The sequence below is a fragment of the Syngnathoides biaculeatus genome, chromosome 9 (assembly GCF_019802595.1).
Source record: "Syngnathoides biaculeatus isolate LvHL_M chromosome 9, ASM1980259v1, whole genome shotgun sequence".
In the NCBI taxonomy this organism is placed as follows: Eukaryota; Metazoa; Chordata; class Actinopteri; order Syngnathiformes; family Syngnathidae; genus Syngnathoides; species Syngnathoides biaculeatus.
Window position 1 is genome coordinate 16,834,958 of NC_084648.1, and position 19,188 is coordinate 16,854,145.

Consider the following 19,188-nt stretch of genomic DNA (forward strand, 5'->3'; position numbering starts at 1 on the left):
AGCAAAAAATGGATGGATGGATGTTCATTACCTAAAAAAAAATATTTGTTGCACATTCATAAAAAGAAAAGATTTAAGATGTTATAATATTAAATTTGCGATTGGCTAGCAACCATCTTAAGGTGTACCCCGCCTCCTGCCCGATCCCAGCTGGGATTGGCTCCAGCACTCCTTCGAGAGGATAAGCGACTCAAAAAAAAAAAAAAAAAAAAAATGGATGGATGGATGGGCAATATTACATTTTTACAATGTTCATTTTGAGTCCAAACCATACAGTTGTACGTAGCGCTTTGCACCATTCCATCTCGTCGCTGCTCGCCAGCTGACAGGTCGCCTTTGCATCTGCTTGGCATTAGTGCTAAGCCCCGCCATGCCACACACGCACACCCACACAATATACACACACATACACACAATATATACACAAAGACACGCACACAGAAACGCACAATCAATTTCCACTGGGCAGAGTCTCAGTGCAGGTCTCCATTGTTGATTTCCTACGCTGGACTTTCCTGCCCGGCTCACGTCCAGTCGATCGGCAACATCCCTGAACTTTAAAATGACTTTTAAACGCTTCAAAAGGTCTTCCTCTGGGGTCCAATTAACCTACTGCCTGTTGACCTTGAGCATGGCAGACTTCCAAATAAGGACTAATTGCGGTGTTTGTTGTTAAGAGTTTACAAATCAGGAAGTGCGAAGGCGTTCTTGGAATACGTCAGCATCCGAAGAGTGAATTGCCTTTTTGGGGTCTGTTTTAATTCTATCCATCCATCCATTTTCTTCACCGCTTATCCTCACGAGAGTCACGGAGAGTGCCGGAGCCTATCCCAGCTGTCAACGGGCGGAAGCCGGGGTACACCCTGAACTGGTTGCCAATAGACTGCACTTATATAGCGCTTTAGCTACATCATCACAGTGCCCAAAGCACTTTATTTAAAATAGCTAACACCCACCATTTACACACACATTTACTGTATATACGATTGGGTTGACTGCTGCCATCCAAGGCACTGCCAGGCCCACTGGGACCAAATTAGTTCCGTGTCTTGCCCAAGGACACATTCAACATAAGGACAGTTGTACCCAAGACTTGAACCAGTGAACTTAGGTACCAACTGAGTCACAACCAATCCCAAAAACATGCACTTTAGGTTAATTGAAGATTCGAAATTGCCCGTAGGTGTGAATGTGAATGGTTGTTTGTTAATATCCATACATCCAATCCATCAGATTTCCTGAGCCACTTATCCTCATGAGGGTCGCAACAATGCTAGAGCTGTCAACGGGCAGGAGGCGGGGGACACCCCGAACTGGTTGCCAGCCTATCGCAGGGCACATTGAGACAAACGGCTGCACTCACAATCCCACCTAGGGGCAATTTAGTGTGTCCAATTAATGTTGCATGTTTTTGGGATGTGGGAGAAAACCAGAGTGCCCGGAGGAAACCCACGCAGGCACGGCAGAGAACATGCAAACTCCACACAGGCGGGTCCGGGATTGAACCGGGGACCTCAGAACTGTGAGGCCAACGCTATACCAGCTGAGCCACCGTTTTAATTCTATTTAATTGAAATGAAATGCTCTATATAGTAAATTTCCTTTGCTTAAAATGAGACACGAATTAGTCTTGACACACCCATGCTTGAAACTGAACAGAAATGGGACATTTTGCTTTGTAACGGAAATCCATAAAAAAAAGATGCCTGAAAAGTTTCACAAGCGATCACGAAACTGGGTGGACGTTTATCATAAGATGCACAAAGAAATCACACTAACGCACGGTGTGAATGGAAGAGGAAGTTGCCTAATTTGGTGTGAAACAACCCTTTAGAGGCGAATTCAAGAACACGTCATATGGATTTTCTCGAAATGGACTCCTTTCAGTATCCTAGACAGAAAGGCGATGCTGAATTACCAAGGTCCCCCACCCCACCCCACCGCCCTTCACCATCTAATACGAACGGTATCCAAGTTTGATGATTATTCTGAGGATTCAATATGAAACGAGCCGTTGGGTTACGTTTAATTACATTTCTTAAACGCTGGGAGAAGTCAAGGTTAGCTTCTGAAGGGTTGTTCACAGTCACTGCTGGCAGAAGCAGAAGGTGCAGCCCACCTGGGTCTCGTCGGATAAGGTTGGCGGTGAGAATTTGTGATTAAAATGCAAAGACCTGAGCGGAATGAAACATTATCGTCAAGTGTGGGATGAAATTTTTCTGTTCAAGATCATGCAGGTAGACTTTTTTTTTTTTTTTTTTTAGAGGGGTTGACACAGTCCAAATAAATGTGATTTCAGGCTATGGACAAGAGAACAATCCACATTTCACGCCGACACAAATAAGATACTAATAATAAGATAGATAAGTTTTCACATGGAATGATTATGAAAAGTCAGATCCTGTGGCCAAGTTATACTTGGTAACCCAAAATTCAGAAGCTATTCCTATCATAAGTAGATCACCTCAAAAATTCTTAAGAAACTTTGCCCGAAAAGAGACAAGAAGTCGGCTACGTTGGTATTCGCGGCAGACATTTTAGGGTCATGTTGACCTTTTCCGGGGGTCCTTCAAAAACAAACTTGCCCTACTGCTACAAAATTTGAACCTTAGACAATGGACAGATGTGTAAAGCTACATTGTGAAAACTGTGCCGTTTTTGTCATTGCATGAAAAAGTCTGCTGAACTCCCATAAAACTCAAAACTATAACCACAATCGTGAAAAATTCATCTCACAAAAAGTGTTTCGATGAGAAAGATCAAATTTTGTAGACATGTCTATAATGAGTTTTCTTCTTTTCCTTTTGGATTGTCCCGTTAGGCGTCGCCACAGCGTGTCATCTCAGATGCACGCATATTTGTTTGACGCAGTTTTATGCCGGATGCCCTTCCTGACGCAACTCCTCCGCATTTTATCCGGGGAGAGAAGAGTACCGTGCCTGGTATTCCCAGGTGGTCTCCCATTCAACTACTAACCAGGGCCAATCCCGCTTAGCTTCTGAGATCTGACGAGATTGGGCGTTCTCAGGGTAGCGTGGCTTTAAGTAAACAATACAAGTAGTACTTCTTTTCCTTTCGGCTTGTCCCTGATGCAATCGCACCTTCACCTTAAATTCTTCTGTTACGCCTACGGCGCACCTCACCACTGTTCTGCTGTACTATTCTAACATATTTCTCCGCCACACCAGACTTCCGCATGCAGTACTACAGTTCCTTTCTTGGTACTCTGTCACAGGCTTTCTCTAGATCCACAAAAACATAATGGAGCTCCTTCTGACCTTCTCTGTACTTTTCAATGAGCATCTTCAAGGTGAATAATGCATCTGTGGGAGTCTTTCTAGGCATGAAACCATACTGTTGCTCGCATACACTTACTTCAGTCCTGAGTCTAGCCTCCACTACTTCTTCTTCTTCTTCTTCTTTCTTTCGGCTTGTCCCTTTCGGGGTCGCCACTCTTTCCCATAATTTCATTGTGTGGCTCATCATCTTTATTTATCTATAGTTACCACAGCTCTGAACATCTCCTTTGTTCTTAAAAATGGGGACTAGCACACATTTACTCCATTCTTCAGGCATCTTCTTGCTCGCTAGTAGTCTGTTGAATAAGTTGGTAAAAAACTTCACAACCACCCCTCCAAATTGCTTCCATACCTCCACCTGTATGTCATCAGGACCCAACAAAATATAAATACAGATAACCCCTCATTTTTTGAGCATATGGGTAGCAGCAAATTGGTGGTGCTCATTGTACATTGGTAGAAGGGTTTTCCTGATTTTTTTTTTTGGGGGGGGGTCAACTTTGGGATTCCACATTAAATTAGGGTACTAATGATCTTGGGCTTGGTCATTTTTGTCGAACTACAAAAAAAAATTGTCAAGAGGCCATCCCTGAAAAGACACAGGAAGTCTGGCATTTTGGTAAGAAGTGGCCATTTTATGGCTCATTTGCAAGGTGACCTTTATAGATTATCTTGAGAGTCCTGGAGATTTGGTCTAATTGCTTCCAGAATCAAACTTTGGTCACAAGACATACGGGAGAGGTTAAAATGAATTTCAATTAAAGAAGGAGTTCAGTTTTCATCATTGGATGCACAGAATGTACAGCCGAGGAGTTTAAACTGAACATCCAAAGAAGTTCTGAACGAGTCGTGCTACAGTTGCAGCATCAGTGGTGGGAGCCAAACAGCAATAAGAAGGCTTGTGATGAAAACGGCAGATTAGTGAGTGAGAGCCATCAGCGCAGGCTCCCTTTTCAGATAATTCACGGCTAATCTGCGGTCTGCACGTGTGCGCCCAGCAAACCCAGCACTTTGCCCGAGATTTTCTCTCCGGGAGCTTATCTTGTCAGCAAGAAAAGCACACACAACCTCGCGGAATACACTTCCTGGTCGAACTTTCGGCCACACAACACGTATTTCCACTTTCATGATCACGCGGTAAATATTTCACAGTGGAATCTGTTAGGAAAGGTTTACAGATACGCGGGATAAGGTAACGTAGAGTCTACGGCTACTCAGTGGTGTCGATGCTTGATAACGACGCTAGCTCGAATGCGGTCTATTGCCATCTGACAAGGTTCCAAATTCTATGACATTTCAGATATTTAATCATATAAATATAAATTAATCATTGAACCAATTGTATTTTGCACCTTTTCTAAATAAAAAAAAAACTTGACAAAACTATTTGTCTTATTGGGAAAAAAAAATCCTTGAAAAAAGTAAGTTCTGTAATGTAGCAGTTTACTGGGTATTCTTGTGATTGCGATTAAAATAATCTGGCAAAGTACATATTGCATGTATACATTAATTATTGTCATTTTTTTAAAGCAAAAAAAAATACAACTGTCAAGAACTAACGGTGCGGGGGCGGATCCAAATGCAGGACCTCAAGGCAGAGGCATAATGTTCAATGCGGTTTATTCCGGAACCTGGGTCATACACGGTGTAGCAGTCCGACAAGGCAGAGGCACAGAAACGCGGGGCTAGGTGGGATCCAAAAGACATACAGCAAGTTCTGATGACTCTGGGGCAAACCAACAAACTCAACAGAACAGGATCACATTAAAGGGCACAGAATCGCTGTGACTAGGGTTACTCTAACTTACGCGTGGAGAGTCCGCAAAGAGTTCCACAGGCAGTGAATGCAACGAACTGGCAAATGCCAGTGACAAAACTCCAATTGAAATACTTTGTCTAATCACAGTTCCTCATGTGAAACAGGCGACAAGTGTCAGAGATGACATCGCCCCGAGCGGTGGCCAGGCCACGCCCCTCTTGGCCATGGTCCACCCTTGCTCCTGATACAACTTCTTATCAAAATATTCTGATAAGATTGCTTTCGTTAAAAGTATTACTTAATTCTTTAAAAAAAAAAAAAGAAAAATTATCCAAAGAAATACCAATATATTTATGGAGTAGGACAAACTTGTGTCTTAAAAAACACATTTATTTTGCACTTCTAGAAAAAAATGCACATTTTGGACAAAAACTACCATCTTATTATAATTTTATATCTTGTGACAAAAATGACAATGATAGTCATATTTTCCCCTAAAAAAAACAACTATTAAGAAAATATGAATTGAATTTCAAAAATCTTTTTATAAAAAAAAGTAAATGAAAAAAAATCTGAAAACTGAAAAATATGATTGATAAAAAAATCCTTTCAATATTGGGGGAATTTCCATAGTCTGTGTGATTTCTAACTTTGGAGGGAAAAAAGTTCAGCGACACTTGTTACTTTTAAAAACAGATTAAAAGCACAAAAATATCAATCTATAATGAAATGCACGGTACTTGACTGAAGTAATATTCTTCAGTCAAACTTCTGATACAAAATAAATGACCCATTTCCGCTTGGGCAACCTGTTCAATCGCTTTTACTTTGAAGGAGCATTCTGTGGCCTCACTCTAACTAAAAAGAGAATTAAAAATCTCGCTGCAGGCCAGCAGTTCACGTTTTTAAAAGAAGACCTCTACCGGTAGCGGCAGCAGCGCAACGTCTCCCCTCCGGTTAGCCGCAATTTCACTATTGCCAGTCATTTAAGGCAAAAATGAAAAGATATGACAGGATGCACTCTTGGACCAGAGAAGGACGAAGCAATTTGCCAGAAGATACATTTATTTGACTTTATGTCAAAATGGTTTCTACCATGCAGCATTACAGACAACTATTTTATACCCTAAAAAATAAAATTAAAGAAAGCAATCTGGAGAGATTGAAGGCGCATCTTTTCTAGGGGCATTAGAAACCCATGAGAAGTCATTTTAAATCATATTTTAAAGGAGATGTTATGGTAGAGGAAACGATTGGAAAGTGCCATTTATTGTTGTCTCCTTTCACTTGCCACAATAAAATCAAAATTTTCTTTTCAATGGATTCCATTTTTGTCATATTGGGCATTTTTTTTCCAACGGTTAAAATAGGATTCTCATGCGGGAAAAAATATTCTAGTTCCTTCAAAATATTTACAACATACTTGTAACATTATCCTTAAATGACCTTATTTCCTCTCAAAAAGTACAATTGAACCTTAAAAAAAAAGAGACTTCATTTAGCAAAATGAATGTTTAAAATAAAAACATTTTTATCAAGCATATGTATATCCATTTTTTCCCCCCTCATAAGATTAACTTTATGATACACACTGCTTTATATGGACCTTTTTTTTTTTTGTACTTTTTAGTGTTTATACTCCTAAAAAATGTTGTTTTTTTTTTTTTAAAGCATGTAAATGTGCCACTCAGTCCTCATTAACTGCTATGTTCCATTCCAAACTATTCGCCATTTTGTCCGCCAAAACTTTCTGGCGTTTCTTGCGCTTTCTTTCCAGTGAGTCAGCATTTCTGCCACCATTATTACCAGCGATTGGTTTAAAACAAACAAACAAAATCAATCAATAACTGGAAAAAATGGGGACGGAATCAAGATAAAAGTAGACACAAAGAGTGGACCAAAAATGACAGAATAATAATGCTACTTAACATACAGTACCGACTGGAATGCTTCCCAAATAATTTGACCACAAAAAGTTTCTCCAATTTGCGCATTTGGCTTCCAACTTGAATAAAAGTCAGTATGTGCGCATGAACGCGAATACCCTTGTTGAAAGGAACAAAACTAAAAATATAATAATAAAAGCCGGGAGCAGTGCGTCCTCGCGGGACGCAGCCTGCCTCATTTGTGCTGTGCTTCGCTTTCAGATGAAGTTGACACGAGTGCTCTGCTCTCGTGTTTGTCTGCAAACTGAAAAACAATCAGCATCCAAAACACACACGAAAAAAAGATGAGTCTGTTCCAACAGGAAAGACTTGAGGATATTTAGAGATTGTTTTGGGTCTCTTATGATGCATAAACGCAACTGCAGCTTTTATTCTATTTTATTTTTCCTTTATTTATCCAGATAGAACATTAAGAATAGTTTATTCGCGAGGTTGATCTGATTTGACGAAAAATACACCTCAAACTATAATCTGATACGGTGGCGAGTAGCGGTGCCTTGCGATATGATTTTAATTTGTTTCGTGACCATCCTCTATGGAAGTAATATGCCACTAGGATTTGAATTTGAAATGCCACAGAAAACATCTGAAATTCACCGTCTGAAATTCAACCGGCTACAATTTGATTTGTCGTCAAAAATCTGCACCACCGGGCAGGGTTACTTCAGGGCAGAACCGAACACCCAGCCAATCGCAGTTCCGCTTTCTTAATCACGTGACGTCACATACTGAGAAAGCGTAACTGGATGGGCTGGCTGTTTGGTTCTGACCTGAAGTAACCCTACCTGGTGGCACAGACGGTGAATTTCAGACAGGGAATTGTTGCCGGTTCAATTTCAGACAGCAAATTGCTGTCATGAACCAGCGGTGCGGAGGCGGACCCAAATGCAGGACTCCCAGGCAAAGGCATGATGTTCAATAGGCTTTATTATAAACCAAGTGGTGCACGACAACACAGTCCAAAGAAGGCAGGATCCACAAAACAAGAAACAAGGTCCGATAACTACGAGACAACTAAAAAGCATAATAAAAGTGTGACTGGACTATAATGGCGCAGTGGCGGAATTGTTGACATTGAAAAGTTACACTGAAATAAAATTATTGAAAATGTGATCACTTTACATTTCAAATTCAAATCCCGTTTTCTGTGGCATTTCAAATTCAAATCCTGGTGGCACATAATTTACTTCCACAATCCTCCTGACTTAAAATAATCCCTTCGCAAATCATCTTTCCCCAACGAAATGAATGAAAACGACTAATAACAAAAACTCGTATTCCAAGTAGTAGCCATTCAGCGGAATTGCCACTCTCTTAATAATAATAATAACACCAATGTGGCACAGTTCTACAAGTATATCGTCCAGTTAGTCAGCATATGCACACAACACAACAAAAACTTCAAGCCCCCCCACCACAAAAAAAAAATTATTTTGTATGTTTATGGGTAAGGGTGGACCCTTGCCAGCCAACAGCCGTTAGAATGGCTGCTGGATTTCCAGTTTCGACGCAGGTCGGGTTGTCAGACACACAGCTGCTCGACGCGTGTCATGGGGCAAGAGGAAAAGCGGGGGGATTGCATCCAGGGGGCCTGGATGGATGGGGGCGTGTCGCAGTGCTGTAGCTACATATGGTGCACCCTTGAGCGGCCAAACGGTGCGCTGAATTTCAATGAAGGCAAAGAGGGGGAAATTGTCCCGGTTGTGCAGCTGCTGGACATTATTCTGGGGCTCAGAACCTAAACCCATTTCATTTTTGGACAATTAGGCGGAAAATTCTATTTTTTATGCATTAATAATGAAGAAATATTTTTGAGTTTACCTTTGGGAGTAAGTTTAGAATAACCCTAACCCTACGGATAACAAAAGTGAGTAGCGCGAGGGTGACGTCGTTATTCATCTGCCATCAGTATTTTATTTCATATTCACACAAAGCAGCCACATTAATGTCAAACACAACAAATCAAACCTTCCTAATAGTTTTTCCTCATCTCTGATTTTAGAAAAAAAAAAATAGAAAAGATTATTTATTTTTCTTGAAAGAAAACGAACAAACTTCACCCCAAAACCAGCTTGGATGGGCTCCCGCTCAACTACGGCTCCTATGGGGATAAGCTCTACAACGAATGTTATCATTTCGCATCGGAGTGGCCTTCAACGCGATTGAATGGCGGCCAGTCCAAAGTGTAGCTCGCTTTTCTTGCAACCGGCGTTGTGTCCCGGTGGTGGTCTACTGTGGGTCTCTTTCACGTGGCGGACCTTCACTCCTTATCAGATTCCTTGACCTTCACGTTCAGATGATCAGACACCGCAACGCCCCCCCCCCCGCCTTCCTCTCCTCTACATCCCTTTCCTCTCATCAAAGCCCGGGGAGATAAGAAGCGACTGCTCAGTGACTGATAGAGACCCACCACGGTCGGGCTCCTGCCAGCTAGGAGGCACTCGAGCACGGAGAGCTTTTTTGGTTAGCGTGCCAGAGCATATGGCAGCTAACCACATCCCTGAGCTTTATGATCATAAACATCCAAGGGGTTGTCAAAAAAAAAAATAATGAACCCAATTTCCCTCTAGCTTTATTTACTTGAATAGCAAGTAAAGATACTGTAATGTACAGATACAAATTAAGATTTCGTCGTTACTTTTGAATATAATCTCCCTTTTTTCAACTGAAATTCAGCAGGTTGTGCTTTGAAATAACTTTTTTTTTTTTTTTACATCTTGCTCAACCTAAGTCAAGTCATCTGAGGAGTGCTGACCGCTAACATCTTCTCTTACGGGTCCAAAAAGGTGATTGATTATCTGACAATTGCCAGATCGGGTGAGGATGAGGGTTGGGTTAGGCTTGTCCTGCCAAAGGAACCGATGACTTCCAGAACTCCTTTCCTCGCCACGGATGTCACTTGTTCTTCACCTGTGATCCTATACACCAGTTTTTTGACTGTGTTATAGCGTATTGCATCTTCCCTATAAACATTTTAGAACCTTTAGAAAATGTTTAGAAATCGATCCTTCTAAAGCAAGAAATTCAGTTACACCTCTGTGCTTCCGACGGGCGTTCCAACAATCACAGTTCCAAAATGGCCGGCATTCTTCAACAAAACTAAAAATAAATCAAACTTAAAAAAATATTTAAATTACATTCCATTAAAATGCTTGAATTTTTTCAAATTATTAGTAGATTATAGGCGGCACGGTGGGTCAGCTGGAAAGAGTTGGCCTCACAGTTCTGAGGTCCCGGGTTCAATCCCGGACCCGCGTGTGTGGAGTTTACATGTTCTTCCCGTGCCTGTGTGGGTTTTCTCTGGGCACTCTGGTTTCCTCCCACATTCCAAAAACATGAAACACTAATTGGACACTCTAAATTGCCCATAGGTCTGATTGTGAGTGAGGCTGTTTGTCTCTTTGTGACCTGCGGCTGCCTGGCAACCAGTTCAGGGTGTAACCCCGCCTCCTGCCCGTCGACAGCTGGGATAGGCTCCGGCACTCCCCGCTACACTTGTGAGGATAAGTGGCAAAGAAAATGGATGGATGGATGGATAAAAATGTGATAATTTCAAATTATTAGGAGGTTGTATTCCATTGCGCTTGAACTTTTGACTGCCCCTCTTACAACTGTTTACAATTCGGTACAACATAGCGTAGAATAACTTTTTGCTGTAAGCCATATGTTGCTTCGCCAAGTTTAACAGTTGCTGTTATATTTGCACTAAAGCAAGAGCAACGACAAAGATGAAATTGTGCATCTGTAGCAGCGTACGAAAATGGCTTTTGACGAACCAAATGCTGCTTCACGCAACTCTAACAGCGAGCTGCTGTCTCACTTACACTAAACACAAGCTGCTTTGTTCGATTCAAACTTGGCATTTTATTTTTAATAACAACATCAAATCCTTTCCCCGGGTTAATTTCCACACAGAAAATGAGCAGCCGTGTAGATTCCCTGGCTGCTTTTCTTCTGCCAAGAGGCGGTCGGTGCAGGTGGGCCAAATTTTACATTCATGGCCATTGTAGGCGTCTTTTTAAATCCACTAACGCCGCGCGTGCACACACACATCTCGAGGAAATGGGCCAAAAATGTTCATAGAAAAAAAATAAAATTGCTCTTCACAATGTTGTCCTAAGTCACCTCACTAGACCTCATTCCAGCCAGCGTTGAAGTGGTAAGAGAAGAAAAACTTTGCAGTACCATACAAAAAAAAAAAAAAGACTTGCGATGATTGATTTTGTTCACTAAATATTGCAAGTAATTGTCAAGAATTGTATGTTTGCTGAGTTCTGCAGAGGTGAAGTTGAACAATGGCTCTATTTTTTTAAATTAATCCCTTCTGTTTTCAAATTTTAACTTTAAACTAAAATGTACATAGATACTTGTTTAAAATTGTTTTACAAAAAAGAATCAAGGAAATTTGAATACAAACTATTGGTTGTCTAAAAAAATGTAACCGAATGGTCATCCATTATTACTGTAATAGCTAGTGTATAATGTGCACCCATGTATAAGACGCACACCCAAAGTTAACTTCAAATTTCTGGAAAACCCACGTACCCATGTATAATGCCTTTTTATAAAATGCATGATTTTGCTTCTATCCATACAATCAAAAGAAAATATCTGTATTTTGTTCGGTTTTTTTATTCCAAAGAAGTATTTCTAAAGTAAAGCTTTATTTGAACATGTAATACATGTACTTTCTTTTGGATGTACTTAATCTTCATTTGAAATTCACAGACCTACTTTTATTTCGTAAATGAGAACACGGTTGTGCCCACATATTTGATTACTTGGGCAGAAGTGGTAAGATGTGTACAATTCTTAAAAGAAAACATGAAGGGCAAAATAATTAACAGTATACTGATATGATTCAAATTGAACAACATTACAGAAGAGCATGATCATTACACAAAACATAACTATAAAAAATGAATGATGGTTGTTTTTAAGACTGTCTGTGACATATGGGGCTTCTCAGATCAGTGGTGTAACATTTTTTTATAAACGCGTGTGACTTATAGATATAAAAACGTTAACTAACATGTTGCCTGTCCAGAGTTAACTCTGCAAAATTCTCTTAACTCTCCACACTTTATGAAGCGTTATTTCATTAAAACCACAGCTTTTTAATATGTTTCAGGCGTTATACTTCCTAAGTAACAATTAATTAACTCAATATAATTATTTTCTTATCAGAGTGGCCATGTGTTTGTGATGTGTCAATTAACATATTACAAACCACGGTTTACTCAGCAAAGCGATAAGGCTGCAAAGAGTGACAACAGCAGCATCTGAAAATAGCCGCGCCCAAGAAATTCGCGTCAACGGTGAGCAAGGATGTGAATAAAAACAACATGTTTAAATCCAAGATTAAGCTACAAAGTTTATCTCAACAAAAATATTGCTGGAGCATTGAGTGATTTAAATACATTATTTACAAAGTACAGATATTTAAATTCGAATTTGTCCATGAAAATCAAAATTGTTTTTGTTTCCATTCTTTGTCTTTTATCTAAATCTGCGTTCCTGTTGTAGGCCACTTTGTTTGACGATACATTTTTGAAGTGCCTTATAAATACATTAACAATGTTATAGGAAGAAACACTTTAAATAGCTGCATTATAATGTGTGTTCATTTTAAAATAATATATTAATAAAAATTGTATTTTAGTATTTATTTGCAAGTACTTCATTTATTTAAATTATTATCCATCCATCCTGTCACGAACCTCCGGTGGAGGGCTGGACCCAAATGCAGGACTCAGAGACTCGAGCATGATGTTAGGCGTGGTTTATTCAAGGAACAGGATCATACACGGTGTAAGCAGTCCGAGAAGCAAGAGGCACAAAACGTTAAGCAAAGGCGGGATCCAAAAACGTGAAGCGAGGTCTGATGACTAGAAGACAAAAACTAGGAAACATGAACTACGACTTGACTATGACAGGTGTCACCACCCAGAGGAGTGGTGTGGCCACGCCCCTATTGCCGTCTCCCAAGTCTTGCTCATGACACCATGCATACGTTTTCAAAGTTGCTTATCCTCACAGGGGTCGCGGGAGCGCTGGAGTTTATCCCAGCTAACTGTGGGTAAAAGGCGGACTACACCCTGAACTGGTCCCCAGTCAGTCACAGGTCACATAGATATAGTTACTGAGTGGGAACTGAACGCCTGCCGCCTGCACCAAAGTCAGGCGAGTGCACCACTGCACCTATCCATCCATGTTCTTAGCTGCTTAGCCTCATTAGGGTAGGAAATCTATGGAGTCAGGTGGGAGAGAGGCTGCACTGCGGAACCAAAACTCTTGGGATTCAAAAAATGTTTCCCCACAAATGCCATGGCTAGCACAGAGGATGACATGCTGTGGGAGCAAAATAGGATCACTGTTCACGAATTTAGGAGGTACCAGAACTGGACCAAGTCACCAAAGGTAGCTCCGATAGATATTTTTCAGATTGGAGATGAGCCAGATGTTGCTTCTGAAGTCTTGGCCAAGGATGTGTATTGTAGAGGATAAACTGCACTATGCACAAACGTTTTATGTACAAATATTTAATGCAAAAAAACATTCAAGTCAAACAGTCTTAAATATTTATTTAAGACTGTAATATGTGTTATCAAGCGTATGAATAAAATGTTATGCCATCACTCAGCATTAATTTTAGTTGGTTGAGGGATTCTGTTCTGACAATTACAGAGACGAGGACAAGCGTGACCTGTGGCCTGTCCCGAGATTATATTACGGCTACATCAGCATGTACACAATGATGATTATTATTAATGATTGTTGTACAGACAGTTTTTTGAAAAACAATACAAGTACAAACCTAACAAAATATAAATACAGATAATTCACAATACTTTGAGCATATGGGTAGCAGCAAATTGGTGGTGCGCATTGTACATTGGTAGAAGGAGCTTCCTGATTTTTTTTTTTTGGGTCAACTTTGGTGGTGCGCATAATACTCAAGAAATTACGGTAGTATACATCGCTGTTACCCTTTAAGAACATAAATCGTGATCAACATATGCACAATATATATATTCTTTATCCTCTGCAAAGAATGACTAATATTACTCGCATACTGAGACACAGAGTGTGTTCATTTTCCGGTGTGGTATATCGGTTCTCTCTGACACTTCCTCCAGGAGGGCAAAATGCACATACCAGAATGAGCAGCACATTATACATTGAAGGAATTTATTTGATTTAAGTATGTAATTACTAATATTATGGAGTGCTTCTTTTCTCAGTTAAAACTATTTTTTGGGATGCTGGAACAGATTAATGCCATTTCCATTATGGTGCCAATGCCAATTCCATGGAAATATGGAAGGGTTTTTTGTATTCATGTAAAAAAACAGCGGTGGCTTGAGAAGGCACTAAAAGCACATTTTCTTTTAGTGCAGATGAAATGAGCTCGAGTCTAACATAAAGCATAAAGCTTTATTGTTATGGTGAATCATACACACTGCTGCTACTTGAGTGGGACGCCCACTCTGCTTCACCCTCCACCGCCGTCTCCATATTTCACACTTGAAATCAATAGAAGGCAGGCTCCGGCTCACATAAAGTCATACGACATGTCTCCTACGTTTTGTGCGGGGATGACCATGTGCAGAAGTGTGTAAAATGGCAATTTTTCAGACTTTTTTTTAAAGCCTCGAGGACTGTAAAAAAAAAAAAAATGGCCCGCAACGCCGCGACCTCCTGAATCTATTTTGCATGCGCTCGCCTCCACTGTTGATGAGATTCAAAGAGGACTCAGAAGAGGCTCTCTCACCCCCTCGTTGCCAACACATCGGACCGCCATCCCTCCCCTCCACTGTAGTCAAGTGCCAGCAGGATGAACAAATTCTCAGAATTTGAGGACGACGGCGAGTGGCGGCGGTGATCGTTATTATATTGTATGTTTATTTTAACTGCAGCACAGATGAATACATGTACATAGTGAACAGTTGGGAACATGTTTGGGCCACCAGAACCCGCGTTTACCATGGACACTTCCTGCTGACGGAGGCAAGGTTGGCCCACTGCTAAACAAAAATCACATGGGAGCGTCTGTCGGTGATTTTCAAGACCGTTGAGATGTGTAATGTACATCCAACGTGATTGAGTGAGCTGATAGGAACTGATTTATTACTTGATATTCATTACAAGATTTGAAAGATTGATTAAAAACAAAGTTGGTTGCAAAAGCCCACTGCATTTCTTAAGAAGATGACTGAAACGTGCTTTCATCAATATACCTCGAGGTTCGACGTGTGCCCACCTTTCCACATACTTTTTGTTTGTTTTGAGAGGATGGGCCCGTCTCGGCAAAATCCGGGCGCATTTATCGCCTGGTCAAGGCCAAGTACGTCCTACGGGAGCAGATCTATGGGACTCACAACAAAGCCAGTGCCCACTACTCGCCCAGAATGCGAAACAGTAAAAGCATGGCTTAGATCAGGGGTTACCAACGTGGTGCTAAAAACACCATAGGCCACAAATTGTTCCTATTATTTGTGCTTTAAATTCTGAATCTGACTTGCTTACGTGAATTAAAATTTTAAAATACCTGCAATGTCATTTACTACAATAAATTTTAAAAAATGGATTTTATGTACATGTAATGAACTGAGTCTGAAATTTGCCGTAAACGGGTCACGTAGCCCTTCATACGATCGGTGCTCACGAAGTAGCCCTCAGCCTCAAAAAGGTTGCCGAGCCCTGGTTTAGATTGTCCCCAGTGGATTCAGTACTTCGTCGCCAAGCCATCGACTTACAGTACACTTGCGTTCCTTGGTGTGCCCTCCTTGGCAACCGGAAGGCAGTAAAATGCTGCTCAGCCAAGCAGTCGCAACTCAAGAAAAAGAAAAACCTCGACAGTACTACTGCTGTAAGTGACTCCCTAAGATGCTATAATATTAGAAATTCTTCATAGAGGACAAAGAATGTACAGTATGTATGTGAGAATTGCTATGCTGTCAAATGTGCTGCTTCTCCGTTTGTGTTCAAGCATGCGCTGCTTCTAAAACTGTGCTGTGTTGGGATATTAATGGTAGCTAGCCTTGTTTGTTAGCCTTAAAAGTGGACTTTCCTAAGGCAAAGCTGTTGTTTTTACAAAACTATGCCTCTGAACAGCTACAAACGTCCCTTTTTGAAGAATTGCTCTCTAGTTGTCAGTGTGTTGCTCGTGTGAAGTCAGTTGAGTTCACAGCCGTCACAGTTCATCACATTTTTCAAATCAAAGCAAAAATCAGTCCAACGACGGCTTGCATCTCGAAAAACTCCTTCACTACAGTTCAGAGTCGTCTCCCCCAGCGAAAACACTATCCATGCTTTGTATGTCTGCTGGTAGTCACTATAGTAACAAAAGCCATACTCAGAGTTGGCCCCGCAGTAGAGGGTTGCAAGTTGAGCAGTTACTCATTCGCCAAGAAAGGTCAGGAATCAAAACAGGCTAATATAATTAGCATGCATAAAAAAACATGGTCTGCTGTAATTCTTGATCCTCGGGGTATTTTAATGAAAGCTATGTAACAAATGTTAAAATACCAGAATTGCTTTTCATTTTGGAAAAATTGAAATGAAAAAAATGGGGCGACACGGTGGAACAGCTGGGAAGTGTTGGTCTCACAGTTCTGAGGACACGGGTTCAATCCCAACCCTCCCTGTGTGGAGTTTGCATGTGCTCCCTGTGCATCCGGGCACTCCAGTTTCCTCCCACATCCCAAAAACATGTAACATTAATTGGACACTCTAAAATGACCCCTGGGTGTGATTTTGAGTGCGGCTGTTTGTCTCTAAGTGCCCTGCGATTGGCTAGCAACCAGTTCAGGGTGTACCCCGCCTCCTCCCCGTTGACAGCTGGGATAGGCTCCAGCATTCCCGCGACCGTTGTGAGGATAAGCAGCTAAGAAAATGGATGGATGGATAAAAATGTGATATTTTCAAATTATTAGGGTAAATGAAAAATTCAATAAGTACACATATAGCCGCACAGTCCGCTAGTGGCTAGCACACCTGGTCATATCTCCGACGTCCAGGGGTTCAAATCTTGGCTCCTGCCTTCCCGAGACAGTTTCATCAAAGACTCAAAATTGTCCATTGGTGAGAATGTATCTTGAGTGTTACTGATGAATGCCTCTCGTTGGGATAGGCTCCAGCTCTACTATTACCTCAGTAAGGATAAACGCTCCAGAAAATGGATGGATGGGGGAAAAAAAAATGCATACAGTAATGGAACTGCGTCACATCTGCCTCTTAACGTAACATAAAAGCCGCCCACTTGATGAGCTGCTTATGCACGAAAGCGGCCCTGATTGTTATTTGAACACAGAAAAAAAAAAGAACCCAATGGCTTCAAATGACATCCAAATGAATGCGTGTGGGATAAAAGCGGGTGAGGGGTGTCAACTTTGACGAGAGAAAATGATTTGCTGTGGCGGAGGCACTGAGGAAAAAAAAAAAAAAAAAGAGAGACAATTACGCTGAATGACAAATGGCACGTTTATGCACAGCGCGTGGATGACAGATAAGCCAATGGGTGGCAGGGGAGACGAGAAAGGCAAGGATACCAGTCAGAGTTCATCACGGCCACTCGCCGTTCACTTGATGATAAATGTGAGGCTGTACAGGTGGGAGCATTGAAACGGTTGCCATTTGAACTTAGTTGTTAACCAAAAAAGCAGCACCTACCGAGGTATATTTTACCCTACAAACACTAGTCGCAAAAAGTTTGGAATATTGGGCTTTTGGATGAAGTTTTACAATCAACCTTAAATACACTTCAACTGTTACGACTCAGGCGGCACGGTGGGTCAGTTGGTAAGGAGTTGGCCTCACAGTTCTGAGGGCCCGGGTTCAAACCCGGCCCCGCCTGTGTGGAGTTTGCCCCAAGGTGTGATTGTTGGTGCGGCTGTTTGTCTCGATGTGCCCTGCGATTGGCTGGCGACCAGTTCAGGGTGTAGTCTGCCTTTTGCCCGGAGCTAGCCGGGATAAGCTCCAGCTTTCCTGCAACCCTTATGAGGATAAGCTGCTTGGATAATGACATCACATGACGTGAAAAGGAGCTCATTGACAAATTATCCACAGAAAATATCTGTACATAAACATATCAACATTGAGGTAAATCAACGTGGTTTGCGTGATTAAAAGAAGCATTTAAATACAAAGAACAATGAAATAAAAAAACAAAATTAGACGGTGCCTACGTGGGTTTTCTCCGAGCACTCCAATGTCCTTCAAAATCCCTGGTAATGGACTACAATTATACAGCGCTTTACCTACATCATCACAGTGCCCAAAGCACTTTATTTAAAATGGCTAACATCCACCACTTACACACACATTTATATACAATTGAGCGACTGCTGCCATCCAAGGCACTGCAAGGCCCACTGGGAGCAAATTAGGGTTCCACGTCTTGCTCAAGGACGCTTTGACAAAGGACAGTTGTACCCAAGACTAGTGAACGCTTGGGTACCAACTGAGTCACAACCAATCCCAAAAACATGCATGTTAGGTTAATTGAAGACTCGAAATTGCCCGTAGGTGTGAATGTGAAAGGTTGTTTGTTAAGATCCATCCATCTATTTTCTTAGCCGCTTATCCTCACGAGGGTCGCGGGAGTGCTGGAGCCTATCCCAGCTGTCAACGGGGAGGAGGCGGGGTACACCCTGAACTGGTTGCCAGCCAATCGCAGGTCGCATAGAGGCAGCCGCACTCACAATCACACCTAGGGGCAATTTAGAGTGTATATTATTGCATATTTTTGGGATGTGCGAGGAAACCGGAGTGCCGGAGAAAACCCATGCAGGCACGGCGAGAACATGCAGACTCCATACAAGCAGGTTTGGAATTAAACCGGGTATCTCAGAACTGTGAGGGCAACGCTTTCCAGTTGATCCACCGTATCGCCTGTTTGTTATGTGCCCTGCAATTGGTTGGTGAGCAGTACAGTGTGTCCACCGCCTCTTGCCCAAAGATAGCCGAGATATGCTGCAGCACGCCCACAAGTGAGGACAAATGGGACAAAAGATGGATGCATGGTGCTTGGTTCACAGCAAACATCGAATAGAAATGGCAGTAAACTGCTTCAATTTGGGTTTTTTTAAGAATTATCTGCCAAACGTCCACTTATTGTGAACTGAGTTGCGTTCACCGCCATACCATACAGTCGTCACATCTCAAAGGCAAAAAAAAAGAT

At 41.5% G+C, this 19,188-nt stretch overlaps 1 long non-coding RNA gene across 7 annotated transcripts in view; it reads right to left on the bottom strand.

The window, feature by feature from the left end:
- The window catches only part of LOC133506586 (uncharacterized), a 117,850-nt gene that overhangs the window by 84,787 nt on the left and 13,875 nt on the right, over positions 1 to 19,188 (bottom strand). The window lies entirely within an intron of this gene.